At 46.0% G+C, this 24,438-nt stretch overlaps 1 protein-coding gene and 1 long non-coding RNA gene across 26 annotated transcripts in view; one reads left to right on the top strand and one right to left on the bottom strand.

Annotated features, from left to right (window-relative positions):
- The window catches only part of Pced1b (PC-esterase domain containing 1B), a 187,552-nt gene that overhangs the window by 15,860 nt on the left and 147,254 nt on the right, over nt 1-24,438 (top strand). For 22 of the 25 annotated variants that reach the window (XR_009593564.1, XR_009593566.1, XR_009593568.1 and 19 more), the window contains one exon: nt 13,202-13,268. The exons of 2 other annotated variants lie outside the window; for them this stretch is intronic. The gene's annotated coding sequence lies outside the window, so the exon portion shown is untranslated. Of the gene's footprint in view, nt 1-13,201; nt 13,269-14,940; nt 15,608-24,438 lie in introns of those variants that run through there. One more of the 25 variants, XR_009593567.1, reaches the window with a different exon arrangement.
- LOC132655985 (uncharacterized) lies at nt 4,646-6,197 on the bottom strand. Its single transcript, XR_009593938.1, has 3 exons — nt 5,963-6,197; nt 5,703-5,786; nt 4,646-4,969 (listed from the first exon to the last, which is right to left on the bottom strand). It is a non-coding gene; the product is annotated as an uncharacterized LOC132655985 (long non-coding RNA).

Genomic DNA, 24,438 nt, shown 5'->3' with positions numbered 1-24,438 from the left:
ACAAAGTGCATAAAGTGTAATTAATAAAAAAATAATAAAATTAAAAAATTTTAAATGCAAAAAAACACCTATTATTCAGTGCTTTTATTCTGCATGTTACTTATTACTTTGTTAATTTGAAGTAATTATTCTAGAAGCTGTAATAATCATCCCTGAGTTGCCACAGAATGTCTTAGTGTGTTCAGGGTGCTATAACAAAATGCCCTAGACTGCACAGCTTACAATGAGCAGAAATTGTTCCTCACAGTTAGGAAGCTGGGGAGTCCCCGGTCACAGGGCAGCAGGTCCAGCCCCTTCCTGACGGCGGCGTTGGCTTCTAGCTGTTTCCTTATCCAGCAAAGGGCGTGTCTCTGGTCGCTTTTACAAGGACCCTAGTGCCATCTGTGAGAGGTCTAGTCTCTTGACATGACATCCTAGTTTTGTTTCCTGTTGCTGTAGTAAAATAGCCTGATGAAAGCTTAGCCCCTTTAGCAGGAAGTCACGGGTGGCAGGGGCTTGTGTCCAGTCACAAGCAGAGAGCACCGCGCATGCTCGCCAGTGCTCAGCGCTCCGCGCTCCACCACTCTTCATCCAGGCCAGGGCCCAGTGCACTAAACGGTGCCACCTGCATTCAAGAACCGTCCTCCACCTCGGCTAACCCAATTAAGAAAATCTCTCACAGCCTGTCTGCAGGCCAGGCCTAATCTAGACTGAGTCCCTCTTCCCAGATGATTCTAGATTTTGTCTCATGGACCATGAAAACCATCACAGCAGCTCTTATCACCCTCATCCCAGGGGGCAGAATTTCGGCGGGTCACTTTGGGGAGCGCACGAAGATTCAGACTGACCTAATATCAGACCGTTTAAACCACTTACCCTCATGAGGACTGTGTTGTTGGAATTGCTGCTTGCTTCCACATATGCTGTGTACGTCAGAGTCCATTACAGTTACCATTCTGTTTGGACAGCAGGAAGGTAGAAATATTTATTTATCTATCTGTGTGCTTTCCAGTGCTTTTCTATTCCCTCTTGCACTTCCTCTCTGAGATTCCTTTTCTTAGGCTTTAAAGAACATCTTTCAGTTTCTCCAAAAAATATTTTTATTCCTCTTTTGTTTATGGAAGATGGTTTTGCAAGATACAGTGGTGGTTGGCAAGTACGTTCTTTGAGCCATTAAAGTTGACAACATTTTCTTCTGGAATCCATTATCTCTGTTCATAACTGTAAATCTTAATGTTGCTCCTTTGAAGATAATGTCTCCTTTTTATCCTTTTGGCTAACTTTAGGACTTTTACAAATCTTTGGTTTGCGTTCTTTTGACTATGATGTAGCTGCTTACATTTTTCTGAGTGTTTATCTTATTTTTCCAATCTATGCGTCGATGTCTTGAGTACGATCTTCGGTGTTTGGAACTGCAGTCACATATGAATGTGAAATGGACTGTCCTTGGCTGGTGTTTCTGGTCTTTCGTTTCTTTCTGCTTCCCCTTGCTTTCTGCTGACAGAATCCCAGTTCTCCAGCTTGGCCTGTTAGTCGCTGCTTGTTCTGTGTCCTACTGCTGTAGAGCGCATCCATTTCTTCACTTCAGATCTTAGAACCCTTTGCAGGAACATTTCAATTTTCAAAACATTCTCTCTAAAGAAAGCCCCCCTTTTGTTAACTGTTTATATTCCTTATGATTTTTTAGATTATTTTTTAAGGTTTATCCACTTGTGTTTATGAATGCCCTATTAGCATGTATGCTTGCATGACAGAAGGTATCAGATTCTATTGTAGATGGCTGTGAGCCACCATGTGATTGCTGGGAATTGAACTCAGGCCCTCTGGAAGAGCAGCCAGTGCTCTTAACCGCTGAGCCAGCTCTCCTGCCCATTCTTTATCATAAGTGTTTTACCTTCCTTTTCTGGAAACTAACTTTTGGCTCATCTCTGAGTTGGACAACTAGGAAGCTTAGTTTTTGTTTTTTGTTTTTTTTTTTTAAGTTTTAACTTATTTAGTGTGTCTGTGTATATGAGTGCAGGCATGCGTGTACCATGGTCAGAGGATAGCTTTATGGAGTCAGTTCTCCATCTTCATGGGCGTTCCAGAGATCACACTGAAGGGCTTTACCTGGTAAGCTATCTCATCAGCTTTCTTCCTTCTTTCCTCCCTCCTTCCCTCCCTTCCTTCCTTTCTTCCTTCTTTCCTTCCTTGCAGAGAGGCCATTATAATTTTTTCATTTATTTTATTTATGTGTATCTGTTTTTACCTGCTTGTCTATATGTGCACCAGGTGTACAGGTGCCTAAGGAGGCCAGAAGGAGTTGGATCCCCTGGAGCTGGAATTTTAGGTAGTTACGAACCAGCTACTGTGGGTGCTGGGAAATGAGCCCGGGTCCTCTGTAGGAGCAGCCGGTGCTCTTCTCTGCTGAGCCGTCTCTGCAGCCCCTCAAAGCTTAGTTCCCTGCTGGGCCCTACAGTCTTCCGTCTGACCTTCACGTCCCTAGCCAGGGATGACTGTGCATTGAGCCGGCTCACCGTGGCTTCCTCACTGTGAGAAGATGGTCACAGAAGCTGGGCCTCCTGCCCCGATGTCATTTCAGCAGGACCGGATCTCATGTCAGGGAAGAGAAGCCAAGAGAGTCAGTGCAGAGGCATCCCTGAGTCTCAGCCCAGCAGCTGAGCTCTCACACCAGCCTCCTGAAAACCCGTTTCTGTGTGGCTTCATATCCCTTCACTCATAGGGCTTTAGGACTACCTCACTGCTGATATAGACTCCGTCCTGTATTGGGCACTGAATTAGCATGACTTGGAAATATAGACAAGCCTTACTTGAGTTTATTAGGCTAATTCATCTCAATAACCTACTTATCTTTAAAGCTGCTGTTGTTTTATCTTTATAACTAGAGGATTATCTTCTGTTAGTATATGTCTATAGTACTATAACACAGTCTGTATATTAATTAATTCATTCACCTGTATTTACTTAATTTGCCCTCTATCTTGTTCGCTTTCAATCATTAAAAAGAGAGCCAGTCTTCTCGTGTCTCGCCATTCTCTCAAGCTCTCTACACCACCTGACAGACTCCGAGCTCAGTCTGCCGGTCAAGTTGAATTGCAAACTCTGTTCTTGCGTTAAGAAAAATGAATGTTTTACGTCAGACTACTCTCTGGGCTGCTGTTCTCACTTAGGTGTAGGCCATTTGCCTGGCATGCATGAGGCCCTAGATTTAATCCCCCAGAATTGCCAAAAAAAAAAAAAGACTTTTTACAAATCTTTTATCTATTTCTAGTTTAATTGACTATTCATCTATTTGGGAAGTGTTTGCTTCTCAATGACCACCTTAAGTCCATCCTGTTGTGTATTTTAGAAAATAAAGCTGTGATCCTCCGATCCGCCCATTATGTGGTTGAACTCTGTTTACAGTTTCCTTGAGATGGGGCTGGAGAGGAGGCTCAGTAGTTCCTCGCCTGTAGTGCACTCACACTAGACCCAAGCTCTGTTCCCAGCATGCGCATCGTGGGGTCCATAACCATGTGGAACGAAAGATCCACAGGCTCACCATCTCTAGCTTCAGAGGGCACCTCACACCCATACCAAGGTGCACACCGGGTCTGCACACCCATACCCAGAACTTTAAAAGTTTGATTGAGGTAGAATTTGGTTAAATACTACTAAAAATGCATGTGTACATTTGTGCAAAAATAGTTTTCGTAGTAAGGATGGGCAGCAATCTCCATTATTTTATAAAGCAGCGGATTTTCTCATCAAGCACAGGGCTTGCTAAGAAGCTGCCTTAGTGTCCTTTCTGTTGCTGTAATAAAGGAACCATGACACGGCCGAGCAAAGAGTGTGTTTGGCTTACACGTCCCAAACACAGTCCTCCACCGAGGGAAGCCAAGGCGGGAACTGAGGTAGAGGCGGTGGGGGAGTGCTGCTTGCTGGCTTGCTCTCCATGGCTTGCGCAGCCTGCTTTCTTATACCTTGCAAACTACCTGCGCAGGGAGGGGGACCGCCCCCAGTGAGCTGGGCCTTCCTGTGCCAATCATTAGTCAAGATTATGGCGCACGGGGCCAATCTGACGGTGTTTTCTCAGTTGAGGTTCCCTAGCCAGTGTCAACTTGACAAAGGAAAAAGAAAGAAAAAGTCTAACCAAAACAGTGGTATTTGGTAGTTTCCGAGGTGTGTTGATATTTATTCTCTTGGTTAATTCCGTTAATAACTTGATAGACTGGTTAAAAAGTACAGAGCATTGAAAGATCCCAAGAGTCAAGGCGCTGGCTCAGATTTGCACACCTTTGATTGTCAAAGTCAAACCTTGAACTCAAGTCCTGTGCTGCCTGGTTCAGTGGCCTATTTGTATCCACTGAAAATACCTAAGATAACTTGTATGTCACTCAGGGTGAATGTAAATATGGAAAACGCGTCCTTCAAACCATGTTGCCTGATTACAGTCTCCTAAGCAACTACCCTCAGCCTTTTCCTGTCCAAGTTCAGATCTCTAGATCTTAAAGGTCCAAGCAGGTCAGCATCTGCCATGAGCAAACAGTGAACTTCCTGCAAGCTGTCCAGGAAGCTACCCGGTGTGGGAGAGGACAGGAGGCCGATGCGTGATGTTTGCTTTAGGCTCTCCTTTGTAGTTTTTGTTTCTAGGCGCTGAACTGAACTCGGGGTCTAGAGCCAGGAGTTATCGTTTATCTAAATTTATTAAGATCTGCTTTTAGACAATTTTTTGGTACACTCAGTTTCAGGGACATTTGGGCAAGTTCTAGCTATTGAAAACGTGATTCAGCAGAGAGCTCCAAAGCACAGTATCAGACAGCACTCGGTAAGGAGACTTCTGCGGGGCGGGCACAGCACTGTTCTTCTGCGAGGCTGTGATGCAGGCGGTGGCAAAGTGCTCTCGCTGTGTCAGTTGATGAATGGATGCAGATGACTGAAGTCCAGGGTTCCGCCTCCTCACCGAGCCCATAGCTTCTCCTAACCTCATCTGTAGAGGTGGCTGCTGCCCCTGTGATAGCAGCAACAGTGTGTGTGTGTGTGTGTGTATGTGTGTGTGTGTGAGAGAGAGAGAGAGAGAGAGAGAGAGAGAGAGAGGTGTAGTAGAAGGCAAGGGTAGAGAAAGAGACATCAAACATTTGCATGTTCCAAGCGTTACACATTATAGTGTAGCTCTCTTCACACTCAGTCTTGCGCCACACAGTGAGGAGGGGGCACTTGGTCTGGGGTAATAGCTGATGTGGACTGGGACATTTATGCCACCTTCTCAGCTTTCTGCTATGAGAAGTTCTGTCTCTCACAGTCTCACCTAGAAAGGACAGACTTGGCAGGGCTGGCCCACCTTTCACACCAAGGGTAGATCTATGAATACCGGCCCAGGGGTTCTCTCAGGTTGTAGAGGCCAGGCCAGGCTGTGGGCTGTATCGCTGTCCCCATGCTCAGAGAGGATAAGGCTGGCATCTGAACAAGCCAGAGTCAGGGACAACCAGTGCTACTGTGTAGCATTTCTTAGTTATAACTAGTTAAAGTTTATGGAGAGAAGACATTAGGCCTGATTTTAAAAAACAAAAGCTGTCTGTTCAAAAAACAAAGACAAAAATGAATGATTAGGAATGCAGTTTGGGTGTGAAAGACCTTTCTTTCCCAACTCTGGTGGCCGTGGAGCCCAGCTGGACTTTGCTTCCTGCAGGTGGAGGTCTGTGATCTCACTGGCTTTATCTCTACATTGTTTTGATTTCACTTACTTGCAGCTGGATTTGATTCTGCCCTGCTGAGGGACAGTCCCTTCTCCTGGCCACCCAGTGCTTTTGGCTCAGCACTGCTCAATCCTGTCAGGAAAGAGACACCGTGCTCTCACCAGCAGCGCAAGGGACTGACATGCAGGCTAAGAGGCTCACCTCTGTACGTCTCAGCAGCTGGGCGCACAGTGCCTGAAAAGGCTGCTTCAGGCCCCCGCTTGAACCTTTCGCTTCTCCACCCTGCACACTGGGCATGCCGTACATACCCCTCTAGTGTTGAGAATGCCAGGGAACACCAGTGAGGGTCAGGGTCTGCCTTGGACTTGGCACCTTCATATGGTGCCCACATGTCCCAGCATTCTTTTGTCGATGCCATAGGTACGATTTGATCGGAGTGCTTGTGGGCACCTGTGAGCCTAATGTTCAGAAGAGTGCTTGTCCCCTTTGCCACGCTCTCTGGACTTTGATCTGCCCTTGACAGTTGAGTCCTGCTAGAATTGTTTGAAGTGCATCAGGGGACAGGAAGTCATTATTGATTTTTCCCTGGAAGAAAGAAAGGAAGGAAGGAAGAAAAGAAGGAAGGAAAGAAGGAAGGAAAATGAAAAAACCTGAAGTTGGATCAGTCTCACTCACAGGGTGGTGACTGAAGGAGCCAGTACCGGCAGTTGAGTTGGAAAGGGCTTCCTGAGGCAGCATGACCTTCCTTCCATCTGGCTACTCCTAACTGCAGCGCCTCAGGCCAGAGTCCATCCCAAGCCAGTCTCAAAGAGGCTGTCCAGCAGCACACAGCGCATTGGCATTGGTGCAGATTCAAGCACATTCACTGTGGTCCTGAAGGCCCATCCTTGCGGGGTATAACGTTTACTGGGGGAAGAGCCATTCTCACAAACCCCACCTAACACCAACTGGGGGAAGTAAATTTTCGAAGGCCCATGCAGAGAGTATCAACAGAAAATGAGGACTCTCCAGACACTGTTCTAGGGCAAAATGGCCCGATGGATGGAGTCGCTTGCCTGCAAGCTGGACAGCCTGAGTGCTAACCACCTCTACATGGTGAAAGAGAACTGACTTCCATATGCGTGCTGTGGGACACAGACACATGTGTACCTGCACATAAATAAATACATTAAAATATTTAAAATGCTGTCTAGAAGTATTTCATTCATATAGAACTGCTTCTCCTGACAGACTCTTTTCTTCCTCCTTTCTGTATCATTAGAGGCAAGAGTAATATTCCGAACACTGGGAAGTCACGCAGAAGTAGAAGAAAATGGTGTTTTTGGCATGCTTTGTTCTGTACCGCATTATGTCCTTGTCTTCTCTGGTACAATAGCAGGATTTATTTTCTAAACATTCCAGCTTTACAGAATGACTCACGGTAGATGTTGGGAACCAGATGAATCATCCCATCTATCCATCCATCCATGCATTCATCTTTCCTTCAACCATTGTCCTTGTTTTTGCTTTTCTTTTTTATACCCATCATTGTATTAAAGAGGACACCAGGCATTCTTCTATTTAAAGCACCTTCTCTTCAGTTATGATCTTTGGTTCTCAAGTAATACAGCGCAGTTGCTATTAACCTTGTCATGGCTCAGATCCTGTGAAAAACAGTGATTTGAAGACTTGAATCACGTGCAGTCAGTCGGGAGCCTTCCAGATGGGAGGAGAGCTCAGGAAGGGAGGGCAGGGAAGTACACACGTGGGTTGTTCTGATGAATCTGTTTCCTCCTTGGTGGGTATTTAAGTAAACTTTGGCTTAAAAAGTTATTTGACCATTTTGTTTCAGGTCGGGGCTCTTAAATATAGCTATCCAAGATATTTTATTTATTATATTAATCTGAGGGCAAAATTGTTTATCATGTGTATTCTTTTTAAGGGAAATAAACATAGGTAGTAGAGGAAAAAAAAATACCACTTAGACCTGGACTATGGTTGGGCTGAGATTAGCACCTAGGAAATGGCACTGGCCCTAGATTCAAGAACTGGTGCTGGTCACTGCTGGTGCTGGTCACCGATGAGGGGCTCTTGTGATTCAGCTTCCCTTTCAGTGAAAGACTCCTCTAGGCCTCTTTAATTCTCGTTGACCGACCCAGTGACTTACTTGATGCAAGACATGCAACACAAAGCATCCCAATCATTCTGCCTTTAACAGCCCATTGCTTTAAAGCTGCCTATGTCCAATGCAGTCATCACAAATCCCCTTAATTTCTCCCACCCTGACTGTGTCAATAGAGTAGATTTTGGGTTGAATGGAAATTTGCGTTCATTACTTATTATTACCAAAAGTAGAACTTATGGAAAATATTTGTCTCTTTCATCTAAAGTACTCCAGTATTGACTCCCACGTAGCTTCTGTGGAGTTAAATCTGTCCTTCCAAGACATCATTTGACTGCACATCTGCTCATCCACCACAGTTCAGTGTGGCCTACCAAATCATATTTTTGCAATCAGTAACTTTGAATACTTGAAATCAGTTCAATGCTTGGGAAACTCTCATGAGCATGATTCCGTGTGGGGTTTTTCAGGTAGAATGTATCAGAAAGAGTTTCTGACATACTTTGCCATTGGGGCGGGGCAGAGACTGTAGATTTTATTACCCTTGCCTCCACTCTCCCCCCCACACCCGAATACAGTATTAGATGGTCTCCAACCCTAGCGCTGCCGGTTTGGAAAGACTCCAGGATGTCAGGAGATTTCCTTTTAAGGTCAACATATTACAGTATTAGGTCGAACTATAAAATCGTAGGTTTGGGTAAGAAATAATTGACTCCTGGCAGTTCCCCCTGGCTCAGGCTGAAGAGGAGTGGGGCTGAATTCCAGCCTGAATTCCACAACCTGGATCGTGAAGTGTCAGGCCAATCCCTGAATAGCCGAACCTGGGTTTGTGAAATCAGAATACCACAGGCTGTGTGGGACTGAGGCGAGGGTGAGCAACGACATATAGAAATGCTGGGTCTGGAAGTATTAGATAGTGAAGAAATAGTCATAGGATACTGTTACCAACCTAAAATAAGGTAGAGTTTCTTTGCTTTTCCTGTGGCGATTTCTGCATATATGGCAAAGATGATGGTGGCCATGGCAGAGAGAAATGGGAAATGTCTGGCTGGTTTAGAAATGTCTGGCATGATTTAGAAAAACCTCAAAGCTCTGAAGGCCTGCCATTCCTGTATCCGCTGGTATGCCCTAGTAAGGTCACAGATAAAGTTTAACATACTCAGTAAGGGATCTAAATAAGAAATGTACTGAAGCAAACCAAGAACAGAGTTTTAAAAAAAGAAGCAAAGCACAGAGCAAACATTCTGAACTTTTGGCAGAGGAATTGGACTGACCAGATCCCCATGATCCCTTGCGTTAATAGTGACTCGTCCTGCCGTATTTTGGGTAGACATATATTTTGTATGCTGCCAACACAGTCTTGGAGACTTTGAAGGCTTGATGGTCTTTGGAAAAACACGTCATCCTGGGAGAGACGGGGAGGAGGGTGCCTCTCTGTCACGTGTGGCACCCCAACCAGGGTGTGCGCAGTAAATGCTCTTGGGAAGGCGAGTACCGATGCCGTGCCTGGAACATGGCTCTGCTTGGCCTGAAGCCGTGACGAAGTCAAGGCTTGTGCAACGGTAGTAATTCGAAGCTGTTTATGGCCACTGTAACGGTGAAGGTGTCTTAGAAGGCTGCGTCTGCATGCCTCCAATGCACATGAATCATTCCCTCAGCCAAACTCAGCCCCCCAGTCAAGGAAATCCAAGCCAGTGTCAGTGCTGTGGTTAGTGAGCTCTATGTTGCTGCCGTCCTTCCCCTTCTGAGGGCAAACTCCCACGCCCTGCCAAGCGGCCTCCCTGTCCTGTTCCTTCTCGTCCCTCCCCTGTCCACCGTGCATGATAGCCCCTCCACACAAATCATCAGGTGTACATGATTAAGAAGGCGTATTTTTAGCACGCTTATTGTCTCGCTGTCATTATTCCACTATGTGACTTCAATTAGTGACCCTGATGACTCATTTACATCGTGATCAGTTAAAAACCTTTCATTTGTCCGTTTGAAGGGATTTGAGGTTTTAGTTAATTATCACTTCCTGACAGCTTGAAGGTCGGACTATTTCCTTTTGTTTCATTCTGCAGTTAATCCCCTCATTAAGGGCGATAGAAAATGAATAATTAAGTATGTGCCGTTTTCATATTTCAGGTAATGAGAGGCCCTCAGATCCCAGCAGACACCATAAGAGAGAAATCAGGAAAGTGTTGAAGGCTGGGTCTCCAGCAAACACTTGAGTCTCAGTTTAGCCTTACGGTGAAAAAGCTTCCACTAATGTACTTCCCTTAAACTGAAGCCAGATGAGAATGCTTGTTATGGGGCTGGGCTCAGACTCTTGCATAGACTGCCGGGACCAGAACACCCAACAAGAACACCTCAAGGAAGGAAGAAAGGGTTGACTTAAATTGGTAGGTTCAGAGGGATCTCAGCCCATCCTGGCAGGAGAGTCTGGCGGCAGGAAGTGGCTTTGTGCTGTGGAAGACTAGGAAGCAGAGTTAGCTATACTAAAACCAAAGGATAATAGCCTTCACAGGCCGTCCTGGGGGGACCTATCCTTGCCACCTAGGCCCATCTCCTGAAGCAGTGGTTCATAACTTACAGGTTGTTGGGGGTCTAGTGACATGTTCACAGAGGTCGCGTATCAGACACCCTGCACATCAGATATTTACATTATAATGTAATATATATATATATAGCAAAATTACAATTATGAAGTAACAATGAAAATAATTTTGTGGCTGGGGTTCACCATGACATGAAAGAACTGTATTAAGGGGTCACAACGTCAGGAAGGTTGAGAACCGAGAACCGCTGTCCTGAGGGCTCCATAGACTTCAAAACAGTTCTAAAATTTGGGTACCAAACACTGAAAATATGAGCCTTGGGTAGGGGATGTTCTGCATTCCAGCCGTAACAGCAGGGACATTCAAAACCTTTGGCGGGCGGGTTCTCTCGGTTGGGCCGTGACCAAGGTAATTCTAGGCCGAGGTGTCGCAAGCGTTAAGTGCAGAGTGAACAGTGCCCAACACAGAGAGCCGTCAGCACACGCTGGCTAACCGCACAGCAGCTTCCTGATGGCACAGACAAACGAGACGAGTGATGTGGGGTGCAGGCCTCAGCCCGGCATTCCTGTGCAGAGAGCTAAAGCTTCCTCTGACTCACCGGGCTAAAGATTAAGGGTAAATTGATTTAGGCCCTGGGTAAAATCCCGTATCTCCAGGGTATTAGGAAATTCAACTTCAACCCAACCTTTCAATTATGATAAAGGGAACTTTTGGAAGGATGAAGCTACAGAAAATAGAAAGATGATAGATGTGACCCCACAAGGCCACCTCTGTGGAGGGGAGAGAAGGCCACCCAGAACAGCCTCCAGGGTACAATCTGAATTCCTGCCACCTGCCAGACTCCATCCATCTCCACAGCCCTTCCTTTTCTTTGCCTTGTTACAGTGTTAAGTCTGAAATCACCCCACAGAGGCCACCGCTCACATATGCAATTGGCAAGAGTGTTTTATATTATGAAAACCCACACGCAAGGGTCAAACCATTTTACAAAATGGCGACCCTAGACAAAGGCACGCAGGCCTTTTTATAGGAGACTAGGGGAATTCTAGCAAGGGCTAGGTAATCTAAAACCTCATTGGTGGGTGCCGGGGAAGTTACAAGGGTCGATTCCTGGTTGTTTTTTGTCCAGGTGGTCGGTGGACTACATCCCTGTGCCTTGAACATTTAACCACAGGATGAGATAAGATATTTTCCCATTCTTATGGTTATCTCCAGGCTGTTCCTTGGATTGGTGACCTATGGCCTAGTTCCTAGGACTGATGACTTTTCTTTTAAAGTCATGCTTGGTCCTAACGTGGAAACAAAATGGAGTTTATGTCGTCCTTTCTGTAGGAAGTCCACTCAGCCCAGACCACCTCAGTTCTGTTTGGCAGGGACCAGTTGGGTCAGGCCCTACCTCTGTGTTTGTTTTGGTTTGTTTGTTTGTTTGCTTGCTTGCTTGCTTGTTTCCTTGAGAGAGTTTAAGCTCATTCCAACGAAAAGTGTACCCAACCCTGCTGAGGAAGCCCTGGTCCTATGATGAAACAGAAACATCATGGTGTCTTATTGGTTTCTTTCATTTGCTGAGTCAAAACATTGAAAGCTCTGTAAAGGAAGGAAGGGCAGGTCTGGGCTGAGGTTAAAAGACTTCAGATTTGGCTGACAGAGAAAAGCGGAAGGTCGCTTTGAGTTAGGAAACAATCTAGCAGAGTCCAGAATAAGGCACAGAAACTGGCTCCAGAGGGGGAGTGATGATAGGTAGGAGGACACTGACTGGCCAGCAGGGGAAAAGGTTTAGGGGTTGGACCGGGGACTTGGGATTTATCCTGATGTCAGTATAGAGAAGGTAGAGAGCAAAAGCAGAATCTGAAAGAAAAAGCTAAGTACACACTGCTATGGTTACGAGAGTGGCTGAGATAATTTAACAGGGAGAAGGGAGCAAGGTAACACAGCCTCAGAATGAAAAGGGAAATAAAATGTATTCAGATAGATCGCTGATCATGTGAAAAAGGGTGGCAGCTATCGCTTAGAACTGAATCTTAAAATTTGCTGTATCATTTCATTATTTTTCTCAAAATGGTCAGCCTTTGTTAGACCTTTTACAGGGAAATCTGCCACTCCTTCACTAGGAGTCTAGGAAACAGCATCTCTAAACTGCTCCTGCAAGAATGAGTATCAGAGGGGAAGAGGTGGGAGTGACAGAAAGAGGGGTCAAAGTGCTTTCAGAGGAGCACACCTGTAGACAGATGCTCAGTGACACAAGCAGTCTCATGGCAACCTCATTTCTTCATCCATGGAATAAAAATACCTTCTAGTCTTTGAAAAGCAATGGGTGGTGGTGGTGTTATAAAAAATGAAATATCCCAGTTGTTCAGTTTTTACCAATAAAGACTCAGGAGCCAGAGGCTGGGGTGAAAACCTACTAGCTCAGAGAGACAGAGAAAGCTCCCAGCTGATCTTCCTACTTGGCAGACATCCCAGAAGGAAAAAGCCTACTCAGTTCACATCCCAGAAGGCAAAAACCCAAACGCCCAGAATGCCAAAAGCTCAAAAGGCCAAAAATTCAAAGCTTAAAGTCATCCAAAAGCCAAAAGTCCATTTTCCTTCTCCACACTGTCTTAAATACCTGTCTCTCCTTTCAGTTTAATCCCTGTCAGCTAGTTACTTGCTCAGCCTCTTGACCTAGGGTTGACTTTATGCAGCTCGTGTTTATAGAAAGCTTTTGAATTAAAAGTATGTGCTAGGGCTGTTCCACTCCATGACCAGAACCAGGTTTTTAAAGTTCACAATCTCGGGGTTCAACAATGGGATCAAATATTCTGCAACATGGCGGGGTTGGAGCATTGTATCATTTTCAGTCGAACAATGCCTATTATTGTTAGAAAACTAAACCTGGACAATTTCTATTTCACTGTATCTTGTTTCAGAGGAATGAACAAGACAGAAGATAGAGTCTCCGCCCAGAATCACGTGCGCTTGCTTCACTGCTAGCAGGTAAGGGCTTGGACTCAGAGTCCTGGATGACAGATGGCTGAAATCAGAAAGGTGATGTCAGAAACTGTTTAATTGGGTGTGTCCATTGCATTTCTCCTTACGGTAAAGCCTTAGGCTTCTCTGTAGAATTAACTAGCTGGCAAGTAAGCCTTGTACTGATCACATCTTCACTCAGGGGTGTGAGTTGCCCGAGGGAAGGAAAGTGGTGCTTATGGGGAGGTGTAGACCTCAGACAGCCCCGCCCCTCTCTTAGTGGTGTTAAGGGTTGGGTGGATCTCTGTAGAAGCCTCAGCAAATGTTCTCTGGTCCACTGTGTGGAGAAAGGGAGCCTGTATCCAGCGAGTCCACAGCCCCTGCCTCTGGGAATCCTGTCTCCGTCTCTGAGGGAGCTTGTCTCCCAGGGCAGCGACGAGCCTCAATTCTGTTCTGTCTGTTACCATAGTTTCATGTATTGAAGGCCTGGCTCCCTGGCTGCTGATACTATTTTGATGGGTTCTGGAAGCTTAAGAAGTGGGCTTGGCTATAGGAAATGGGTCAGTGGGATTATATCTTGCCTTGCCTCTCCTCTCTCTCTTCTCTCTCTCTCTCTCTCTCTCTCTCTCTCTCTCTCTCTCTCTCTCTCTCTCTGTCTCTCCCTCCCCTGCCCTTTCTATCTCCTCCCCTCCCCCTCCCTTTCCCCTAGTCCCTGTTAGCTGAGAACCTCTGATCCACCATACCCTTCTACTGTGATTTCCTGCCCTGGACTACAACCGTGAACCCAAATAAATATTTTCTTCTTTAAATGGTTTTCCTAGGGTATTTGCACAGCAATAGAAGACTATTACATGCACACACCCCCACACACATACACACACGTATACAATTCTCCATCCCTGTGCATGTAAAGCTCTAAGAGAAGAGAATCCATCGTGTCGAGACATGATCCTTTCCTCCTCTGTCCACCCTTGTTTCTTCTCAGTCACTGCCTTCCCCCATGAGAAATCGCTTGTCTCTGCTTCAGGCAGACACACACTAGGCCCTGCTTCGTGTGTCCCCAGGCCACAACCTTCTGCCTGTGGCATCTCTTTCCCCGACATGTCACTTCTTCTCATACTGAGAAGGGATGTTCCAGAACCCACCTGTTCTGTGGACTCTTCTCCCATCACTTCAGAGGCCTGGCCTGGTGAGGACACAGGAAGTTGTCTGGAGACACTGTAGAGCTCAGTTTGGAGATGCTGACAGATATCCTGTGCGTAAAGCAAGGACACAGGCACCTGAGAGTGTCTGAAAAGCTGGAGGCCTTAGCACCAGCCCCAGAGTACTCCAGCAGCGTGATTTTCATTAGGCTCTTGTTTCATTGAGTACAGACCACTTAAGAGATGTGTCTGGGTATCTGGCTTTGATGGTATTTCCATTCTGAAACTGGATCAAACAAATACGGCGATAGGTAGTAAGTTTCCCCAGCTTGCTTCTGCCCTTCATGTAATATTCATATCAACTCTTTCTGCGAACTTCTAGCGTTTTAGAATTAGCTAGGCCCAATTCGCTTTATGTCATCTTCAGTTTTTAATGCTTGGCCATCAGACTCATCCTTTGAAATCACCAGTTCTCTGCTGGGTATTCCCTGGATGGCTGTTAGCAATGAGGCCAGTTGGCTCTCCTGATTTTCTTATTTCGTTTCTCTTTCTCACAGTGTTCCTTAATTTATGATTCTAACGTCATGGTCTTCTAATGCTGACTTTTACTGAGTTTTGCATCAAGACGAAAGGTGGTTCTTCTTGAGTTACTTGAAAGGATACGCTGGATTTCAGCTCTGTGCCAGCACTGTGCTGGATGCTGAACAAACCATGGGAAATAAAATTTTATGTTTTTCATTTTCTACTCATATTTTACTGTCATCTCCTTCTTTGGAGACTGGGTCTCATGTACATAGTTGAGTATGGCCTTGAACTTATGATCTTCCTGCCTTTACTTTCTAAGCGCTAGGATTACAAGCTGGAGCAACCTGGCCCTGGTTTACGCAGTGCTGAGGACAGAGACCATGGCTTTAAGTGGGCCAGACAAGCATGCTAATGGGGCACATCCCTAGCCCACTTCTCCCTTGCTTGGATGGTAACAAAGCCTATGTCAGTTATCAGAGACAGTCACATGGTCCAGAAGAGGCCAGTTTGAAACCTCCAGAATTTTCCTACCACGTCTGCTGAGAGGTTGTTGACAGTGGGACAGAGGAGTTAAAAGTCCATCCTGCTCTTGTTAGGATAATCCTCTTTCCCCAACTCCTCACTGGCACTCCTGAACTCAGACAGGACAAAGCAAAAGGCAGAGAGAGGCAGAGATGAGAGACCAATAACAGGAATCCCAAAGCAGGCGCTCCTCCGCAGGCGTCCTCTGTGGTTTTGTCTGTGGGTGGGGTATAGGACACTTTAAATTTTTTACCCACTTAAGTGACCTTGCGTCACTACTCTTATTTGCTGATGACAACTCCACAGTGAGACAGAAACCAAGCATTTGAGTATAAATGTTTCTTACAATAGAGTACTTACCTGTGGCGGGGCTGCCTGGAAAATTCTTACACCCAATCCACTGAGGGTCTTGTTTTCCTGGTTGATTTTCTCAAGGCAACACTTAGTTGTACCTAGTACCCTGATTCTTTGTTCCAAGACAGGGACAGGAAGTGAGAGCCTTCGTAATCTCCATTATCAGTGTTAATGAAAAGCAGTAAAGTTGTGTTTGGTGAATGCTCCAGTCCTGTGTCACCCGTCAAGACACAGCTGTGCTAGTAGCAAGATGCTGGAATTTCGGTGGGGTCAGACTTACCCATCTGGAACTACCGGGTTCCCTTTCCAGACAGGTCACTGGGCGAGGATCACCACACACTCTGGTAGAAGTAAGAGGGGGGCTCTTTTCACCCTTTCTTCAGGTCCTCTGGCAGCCTGAAGGGCCCAAATTTACCAGGGCAAACTCAGACCAACTTGTTCAGGATTTTCTCAGTTTCTCAGAAAAATCAAAAGACACTGAGCCGAATTCAGAGCATGAGGGAAGATAATAAAACACCTGGGACCCCAGCCCCCCAGAATGGCACTACCCATATTTAGGGCGGGCTTTCCTGCCTCAGTTAACTTAAGCAATCAACTCTTCCATTGATATGTCCAGAGGCTCATCTCTTGTGTGATTCTAGATTCTGTCAAGTTGAAAATCAATATAAACTATTCTCCAGGGCCCCTGACGCAAGCCCAGTGTCTGCTGGATCCTAGTAGACCGTATCACTGCAGGCAGGGCCTTCCCCTCCACAGATGTGCACCAGGGCCAGCACAGGCCCCAGCACGCTGACAGGCAAGCAGTGACCCAAGACAGAGGACAATGCCTCAGGATTCATCCCAGTGCTGGGGTCTTCTGACCTGGGCTAGCCTCTGGCCCTTAACCAGTCCCTCAGACATCTGTTTAAGAGTTGGTCTTCTGGGAGGGGAAACTATTGGAAAACTAGCTTCACTCTGAAGACTTTTTTAAAGACGGGATACTTTCAAACCAGAAACATCAAGACCCTTTCTGCCAGTTACAGGCCGAGCGTTCTCAGGAAAGCTATTTAACCTTCCCCGAATCTCAGTTGCTTGTATGTAAAATTAAAACAAAAATAATGATTACCTTCTAGGGTTGTTTGAGGACAGAAGTCAATATGAGAAAATGGAAAGCCGTTCGGACAGTGGGGCATTCAGATACAATAATGTCTAGCAACCAGGCTGGCCAGGACTTTGCTAGCACTGAGCAGCCTGCTGCTTGCACGGTGATGGGGTGAAGTTGGTAAGCTTTGCGGTTTAAGAACCGCATGGTCTGCGGTTGGAGTGGGCTCTAGGGACCGACAAGGACGGAGCAGGGAAGGCAGCTCCAGTGCTGCTGGGCTCCACGTTGCTGACATGGGAGTGGCGCATGCACTGACCAAGGACCAAGTTCTGCTGATTCGCAGTCTCAAGGGAAAGTCCCTTGTAGGGACAATGAAGGAGAAAAGTGTTTTCTCCCAGAATCCTTTGTACCTGATGTTCAGATCTCAAAACAACACAATTCCCAAATGTACCCCAAATCACTCTTTCTCTCATGCCTTTGTTGAGCTGGATTATCAGTATTTTACTTTCTGTTAATACAATAAATTGTAGTTTATTTCCCATCTCCCTGATCTCTGAGGAGATTAAACATCTTTTCATACATTTATCAACCATTTGCCTGTTCTCTTAGGATTCCGTTACTTAACGAAACGGAATCATTTTAAGGATTGGATCGGGACCCGGCATTCATTGTAGTCATTCTACTTTTCATGTAAACTTCATGACGTTAGTTCATCTGTTTAATTTTACAATGGTGTAGTGTTTCCAGGCACATGCTTTTTTTTTTTCTGTCTTTGTCTCGAAGATGCCTTACATGAGATAGAATTCTTTCATCTTTTGGATTCACCATGATTCAAATCTAGAAATAAAAACTAGAGTAAACTTATAATTTGCTGTTCATCTCAGATCGAGATTACTCTGGCTTGAGTGAAATCACCTTCTTGATAGTACTTAACATGTTTTTGCTCTGCCTAAAAAACAGTATGGGTGGCAGGCTTTTGAAGAAGGACGTTTCAAGACATTTAGAATGCTCAATTTAGGATTTTAGAAATTCCTACGGCATGCTTCCGCTGACCATTCTGCCACTGTCAGCCATCTGTCTGGTCCTTTGTAAATAGGGACAGGGAAGGGACTGGGCCAGTGATGACCAGCCCTAGCTACACGTTGGAAATACCTGAAAAACTTTAAAGATTATTTTAAATTTTCTTTAGGAATGAAAAAAAAAGCCCAAATCTGCTAAATCAAAGTCTCCAAGAATAGGACCTCTGCATTGATACTTTATAAAAATACTTCAGATGGTCTCGTATTCCTTAGCAGTCATTGCTAAGATTCTGAAATACGTGAAACCGGGGAAGTATATCAACCTCTTCTGTGACCTTTAACCTGTAAGGCACAGCGCCTGTTTCCCGACATGGTGTGATGGAATTTATAACCAGGCTCTGGGCCTGGCCAGGAAATGTTTGCTAGAGGCTGAAATGGTTTATAAACCTTAATGCTTTCCCCATTCCTGTGATGGTCTCTAGATGAAGCATTATCATTTTGTTGAGCCCAAAAGCAAGTGATCAGAGCAGAGTGAATTAATCATGGACGATTAGTCACGTGAGTCAATAATCCCAAAGTCATGCAGTGGCTTCTTCCCCCATCTCCACTTTGGGGCTAAATTTAACATGTATTTAGGTACAAAGTGAGCACCTAAGATTGTGTGTGTGTGAGTGTGTGTGTGTGTGTGTGTGTAAAGCATATAATTTACATAAGTATATATTATATACAAGATATATATCAACATATTTCCCTTAGGAGGTGTTCAGTGACAGTTTTGGTAGACAAGAACAATGTGCCCAGCACAAGGTGTGCCTGAAATTTACTAATAAAACATAACATTTCTGCTGAAGAAGGGACTTAGAACATTACTGGGTAGGCAAGACTCCTATAGGACAAAGATGCTTCATATTTCCCTTATGTGCAAGGAGAAGACTTCACGTGCAAGAGGCAGGGGCTCAGCACCTTGAGTTACAGTGCGAACCGTTTGAGACACACACACACACCCTGTCTCCATTTGGCAGCCCAGTCCCTAAGGTTCCCAAGCATCTGTTCTGATTATTAAAACGTGGGCTTTGTGTTCTAGATCCAACCAGCATGCTCTTGCAGATGGCTTTCCGTCAGCCCCTTCTCTGTTGAGTCAGTAGTAGGCACAGGCAGAGGTTAGCCCATTGTGAAGTTTGAAGGCCACAGGTATGGGAAACTCTGAGGTCACAGCACCAAAGATTTGCACTCTTCAGCTCAAAAGCCGCATGCAGTATCGAGGAATGTGCTGGGATTCTTTGAAGCTTGGTTTATATAACTTCACATTTCAAAGAGAAGTGCATTGCATTCCTCCACCCACTGACTTCAGTTGCTTTAGAAGGATGATTTTTTTTTTTTTCTAAACTGATTTTTGGTAGAAGTGAAAAAGTCCACTTAACATTTCTGTTAATAACAGAGGCCTGGGCTTGCCTTGAGCCTCCTGTTTCAAAGGCCTTCTTCACAAAGCTCCAAGTACACAGATATGGTATCACCTTGTCAGCGGGGAAATTTGCACCCTCATGAAAGGCAGTTGTAGAAGACAGACTCTGGGACAGTAAGGATGTGACTGTGGGCTTCTCTTCCCTTGGAGGAAATAAATGCTCATTGGATTTTTCTCTAAATATATTTTCTCATTTGTGTATTTTAAAACTGTACTTGATACAGGGTCTCATGTAGTCTGGGGTGACCTTGAACTCCTCAGCATGCATCTTAATTTTAAGCATAGGTGTCTTAACTGCCTTCCCAAGACTGCCGTTCACCTACAGAGTTCATTTCATCTTTTAAAACTGAGACTTTACACAAACCAAACTTGCCATTCCCCATGCCCCAACACCTGACATCTCCATTCTACTTCCTGCCTCTGAATTGGCTGAATCATCAGGTGCTTCTCTGTCTGTGACTGGCTTCTTTCACTCAGCACACGAGCCTCAAAGGACAGTTCTTAAAGAGCTTAGACTTCTGCATGCTCAACCTGAGATGTCTCAGTAGGTTTGCGAAGCCTCTTAGTTCTGACTGGATGTAAGTTTGCATGTGGCCATAAGGAGACAACACTCACAGAGTCTCTGAACCCATCCATGGGCACCATTGGCCTTCAAGAGCACCTGTACTGTCACTTCAGGCTGAGGCAGGAGGCAGAGGCAAGGGGTTGTAAATTTAAGACTAGCCTGGTCTACACAGTGAGACCCTGTCAAGAAAAGAAAGGGAGAAAGGAGAAAGGGGGAGGGAGCCCATCCACAGGCCCAAAACACCATTTGTGGAGGTGGATAAGATCCTCCTCCACAGAGGCCAGCGGAGAAGGCAGCCACCAGGCTGACTCAGCTTGCGCCAGCCCCCAGCCCACAGGGGCTCTGTTCTTGATTACGGGTGTGTGCTGCCATCTGGCATGTGGGTAATAGCGGTGAGAATGGGAGGCTCAGGCCCTCCATGTCACATGTTGCTGTTATTTCTTTTTAACTGTCATCATGCAGCCAGAACTGGAGGAGTGAAACATCGGATCCAGGATTATTTGATCTGCTCCCCCCTGTTTGTTATCTAACGGAGGGCTGCCTCTGGCAAACTGGCTTCAGGGCATTCCTCCCTGGCCACCTAAGGGCAGCTTCTTCTCCTAGTGCCTTTCAGAGATGTCTCAGTTGTTTAAAAGCTGTTCATTGGAGTTTTCTTATTTTAGGTAAGTGCCATTTCCGTGGGAGCCTTTAGGCAAATTTCTGTACATTTCATTAAACTTTTATCCTGGAGGAAAATGCACAGCTCCATATCCCATCCCTGACTCTGGCTATTTCTGTCTGTGAGATAATAACTTCAGCTGGAGATTGGCCTCCACTGTGCAGTGTTTCACCAGAATGCCCTTTCCTTGGTTTGGTTTCTATTACCATGATAAAGCGCCATGACCAGAAGCAACTTAAGGAGGAAGGGGTTAGTTTGGCTGATCCTCCTGGATCACAGTTGAGAGAAGCTAAGGCAGGAAACTCAAGGCAGGAAGCTGGAGGCAGGAACTAAAGAGAGAGCATGCATGAACAAGCTTATTGGCTTGCTCCCCATGGCTTGTCCGATTTGTTTCTGATACACGCCAGCAACACCTGCCCAGGGGTGGCCCCTCCCACAGTTTTCCGGACCCTCTGACATCAATCATTAATCAAGCAAATGCCCCACAGACCTACCTACAGACCAGCCTTATGGGGGCATTTTCTCATTTAAGATTAGGTTTGTGTCAAATTGACAAACACCACCAGCACAGCCTTCTACTGTTATGATCCAGTAATAGAAACATATGAAGTCATATTAATTGTCACTGTCATACCTGCTTTCTGCTTGTGCTCTTTAAAGGGCCCCTCCCCTCTCTGTTGGGCTCTAGGACATACTTATTTAAGGGATTCTCCCTTCAGCTAGTAGACCAAGGTGTCCTTCAACAGCCAAGAGTCTCACCCTGTCCTGCACAGGAAGAGTTTCTGTGTGGGAGAGAAGCTGATGGTCTGGCCCTGCCGGAGGCTGCTCCCTGTTTCCCCACGCAGAAGCAAATGTGACGATGGCTTAACTGGTTTACCCACATTCGTAGTCTGCTATCTAAAACTGGGTGCTAGGGTTCCCTTAAGAACACACACTATGGCCAGTCATGGTGTGTCACGCCTGTGATCCCAGCACGCAGGGAGGCAGAGGCAGGCCGAGCTCTGTGAGTTCGAGGCCAGCCTGGTCTACAAAGCAAGTCCAGGCCGGCCAAGGATACACAGAGAAACCTCGTGTCTTGAAAACAAAACAAAAGAACACACACTCTTCTCCCAGTTACTCAGAAATGTCTCACTCATCCCTAAAGGAGTGTGGCGTGCACTAAGTCAGGGCATGCCAGGGAGGCCTTCCGAAGAAGGAGAGAGTCTCACACCCCAGGGTATAAATACGTGGCTGAGAGACGGCAGTGGGAAGTCACAGGGTAGACTTCTGGATTTAGAAATCACAGATGAGTCAGTGTCCAGCTTTCCTGGCACACACACTAGGCACGGGCACCACATTAGCAGCTCACAGGCCCGGTCTGGTTCAACCCTTGGAGGCGTCATTGAGTGTTTTTCCTCCTTGTGTGGAAGAAAGGGCCTTTTCTAGGTGTCTCTGCTCAACATTCAGACTTTTTATTACTCTGTCCCACAGTGCTGACCCCTGCTGCTTCATAGCTCATTCCCTGGTTCTACCCCACACCCACTTCCCAAAAGAAAGACAGATGGGAAGGCTCCAGACAGCCCACTTTTACCAGATTTGAGCCGCCTTGAAGTTTTTTACTCCAAGTTTATGGGACATGTGTATGGATAAATATTATTCTCAGAATGTATTTTTAAAGACAGTGGTTTTGCAAATCACGTAATATATCCGGCAGCACGCACTGGGGAAGCCTTTTGTATGTTTTCAACATTCCTTTTCCCTTCTATGATTCCCATTGTGGAGGGAAAAAATAAACACTGACGTTTGAGTCTTTAGAGCCTTGCTAAAGATTTTTCAGGAGCTACGGAAAGATGTAGAGCTATTCCAAGAGGCACGCTGGGCCAAGAGACCAGCTGTCAGAATTCAGATCCCGTGTGCACGTACATGCCACAGCTGAAACTCACCTTCCACCACCCAGCCTGCACAGAAGGAGCTGCCTGCTGAGAAAGCTAGGGTCCAGAAAGATTGTGACAGCAAGAGTTTAGATTCAAGCCCTCCCCCCCAGTCTAGTTTGCCCCCCCTCCCCCAGTCTAGCTCGCTTGGCATCCGAGGAAAGGCATTTCAGCTCATTAAAATCTGGCTTTCCAGTCTCGAAGTCCTGCTTTCTCACGGTCTGGTCTGTCACCTTAGCACCCTGGGAAGTCCCCAGAGGACACTGCCCCCGGAACAGGCCTACGATTGCGCTGTGACCTTTTCCTAAAACACTTAAGCTCTCGCTCACCCGTCCATTGCCCTGGCTTACTCGAGGCCGTGTCCCTGCCCCTCTCGCTGTTGCATGCCCTGTATGCAGCACTTGCTTTGGAATGAGTATGTGTTCCTCGGTCAGAGGTTTGGGGCTCCCGCCCCCTGCACTGCCACCAATACACAGACCTCAGGTTAAGCCTCACAGATGAGCATCTGGCCTTCATCATGCTCTCACTCCTCGACACAGCACGGTTTCAGGAAATTCTGCTTTCATGCTTCCTGCTGATGGACGTAGAGGTGGGAAGGTGGATGGGGACATTAAACTGTCCCCATGTCAGTTGAGTTTCTTCAAAGCTACCAGTGAGAAAGTGCAGCGAGAGAATTAAATTTCAGCCTGCTTCGCCACTGTCTGAATAAACACAGTGTTATCTAAGTGTGCTGGAAGGTTTCCATCAGAGCGTGACACATAGGTCATGAACAAATGCTGTATAATGGGTAAATGAATGGTCTTGGGGCCTTGCTTAAACGGAGAGAGCTGCTGGCTTGTCTGCTTTCGTCCTCATTTAGAGCCATCACAATAATGGAGTGTCTCCGGCATAAGAACAGAACAGTTGGCAGCGTCCTCTTTGTGTGGCTCCTCCTGGGTGGATACTCTCCTGTCTTCGTGCCCCTCCCACGGTGTTTCCAGACTTTCTCAGGCTCCCACTTTTTATGTTTTCAAAGACAAGCCTAGGATGTCTGGGCATGAAGCTATGGACGCGCTCACGGGGACAAGAAGTTTAGCTACCGCCATGCCCACAGGGACAATTAGAAACTGCTTTTAATGAGGAAGTTGTGAATACTCAAATTCCCCAGTCTTCCTTCCTCTCCTTCTAGAAACATTTTAAATTAGAAGAAGAAGAAAAAGGTTCCTTTGCTTTTAGAAATGTGGCATTCATTGGCTCTCCCTATTTCATCACAGAGGCCAAGTTCCTTAGTCATTTATCAGCCATGTATTTTCTGCATGATGTGACAGTATGTTATTAGCGGAACATCCTTTAGGTTTCTCTGTCTTAGATCTTTGCATGGTCCCCTCATGTGCATTCACGAAGCCCTGTCGACCACAGTGGCAGCCTCTGGGGGAGCCTCCAACCCGGTGAAGTTGTATGGATTGCCTTTTGGCTTCTGAGAGCAGCAGTGCTTTTAATTTCACATCAGTCAGCCTCTGTGCCTTTAGATCAGTTTACTAAAACTCCGAGCTCATAAGAATAATAAAAATAAATAAAATACGGATGGACGGTGGTGGCACACGCCTCTAATCCCAGCACTCAGGAGGCAGAGGCAGGTGGCTCTCTGGGGCCAGCCTGCTCTGCACAGTGAGTTCCAGGACAGCCAGAGCTACACAGAGAAACCCTGTCTTGAAAAACAAAACCAAACAATAAAAAATAAAATATACAAAGAATGTACAAAAAGAAAATATCCCAGAATCAATCATTATGAAGTTTTTGAGACAGAGTCTCATGTAACCCAGGCTGACCTCAAACTCACCAGGTAGCCAAGGATGACCTTGAACTTTTGATCTTCCTGCACCTTCCTAGTGCTGGGCTTATGTTTGGCCACCATTCCTGTGTGTTACACAACTGAGGGACAGCCCCAGTTGTTATGATTTCCGTTGGTACATTTCTACA

The sequence above is a fragment of the Meriones unguiculatus genome, chromosome 8 (genome assembly GCF_030254825.1).
Source record: "Meriones unguiculatus strain TT.TT164.6M chromosome 8, Bangor_MerUng_6.1, whole genome shotgun sequence".
In the NCBI taxonomy this organism is placed as follows: domain Eukaryota; kingdom Metazoa; phylum Chordata; class Mammalia; order Rodentia; family Muridae; genus Meriones; species Meriones unguiculatus.
Note: the sequence above shows the minus strand (reverse complement) of the source record. Positions and strands in the feature narration are given on the sequence as shown.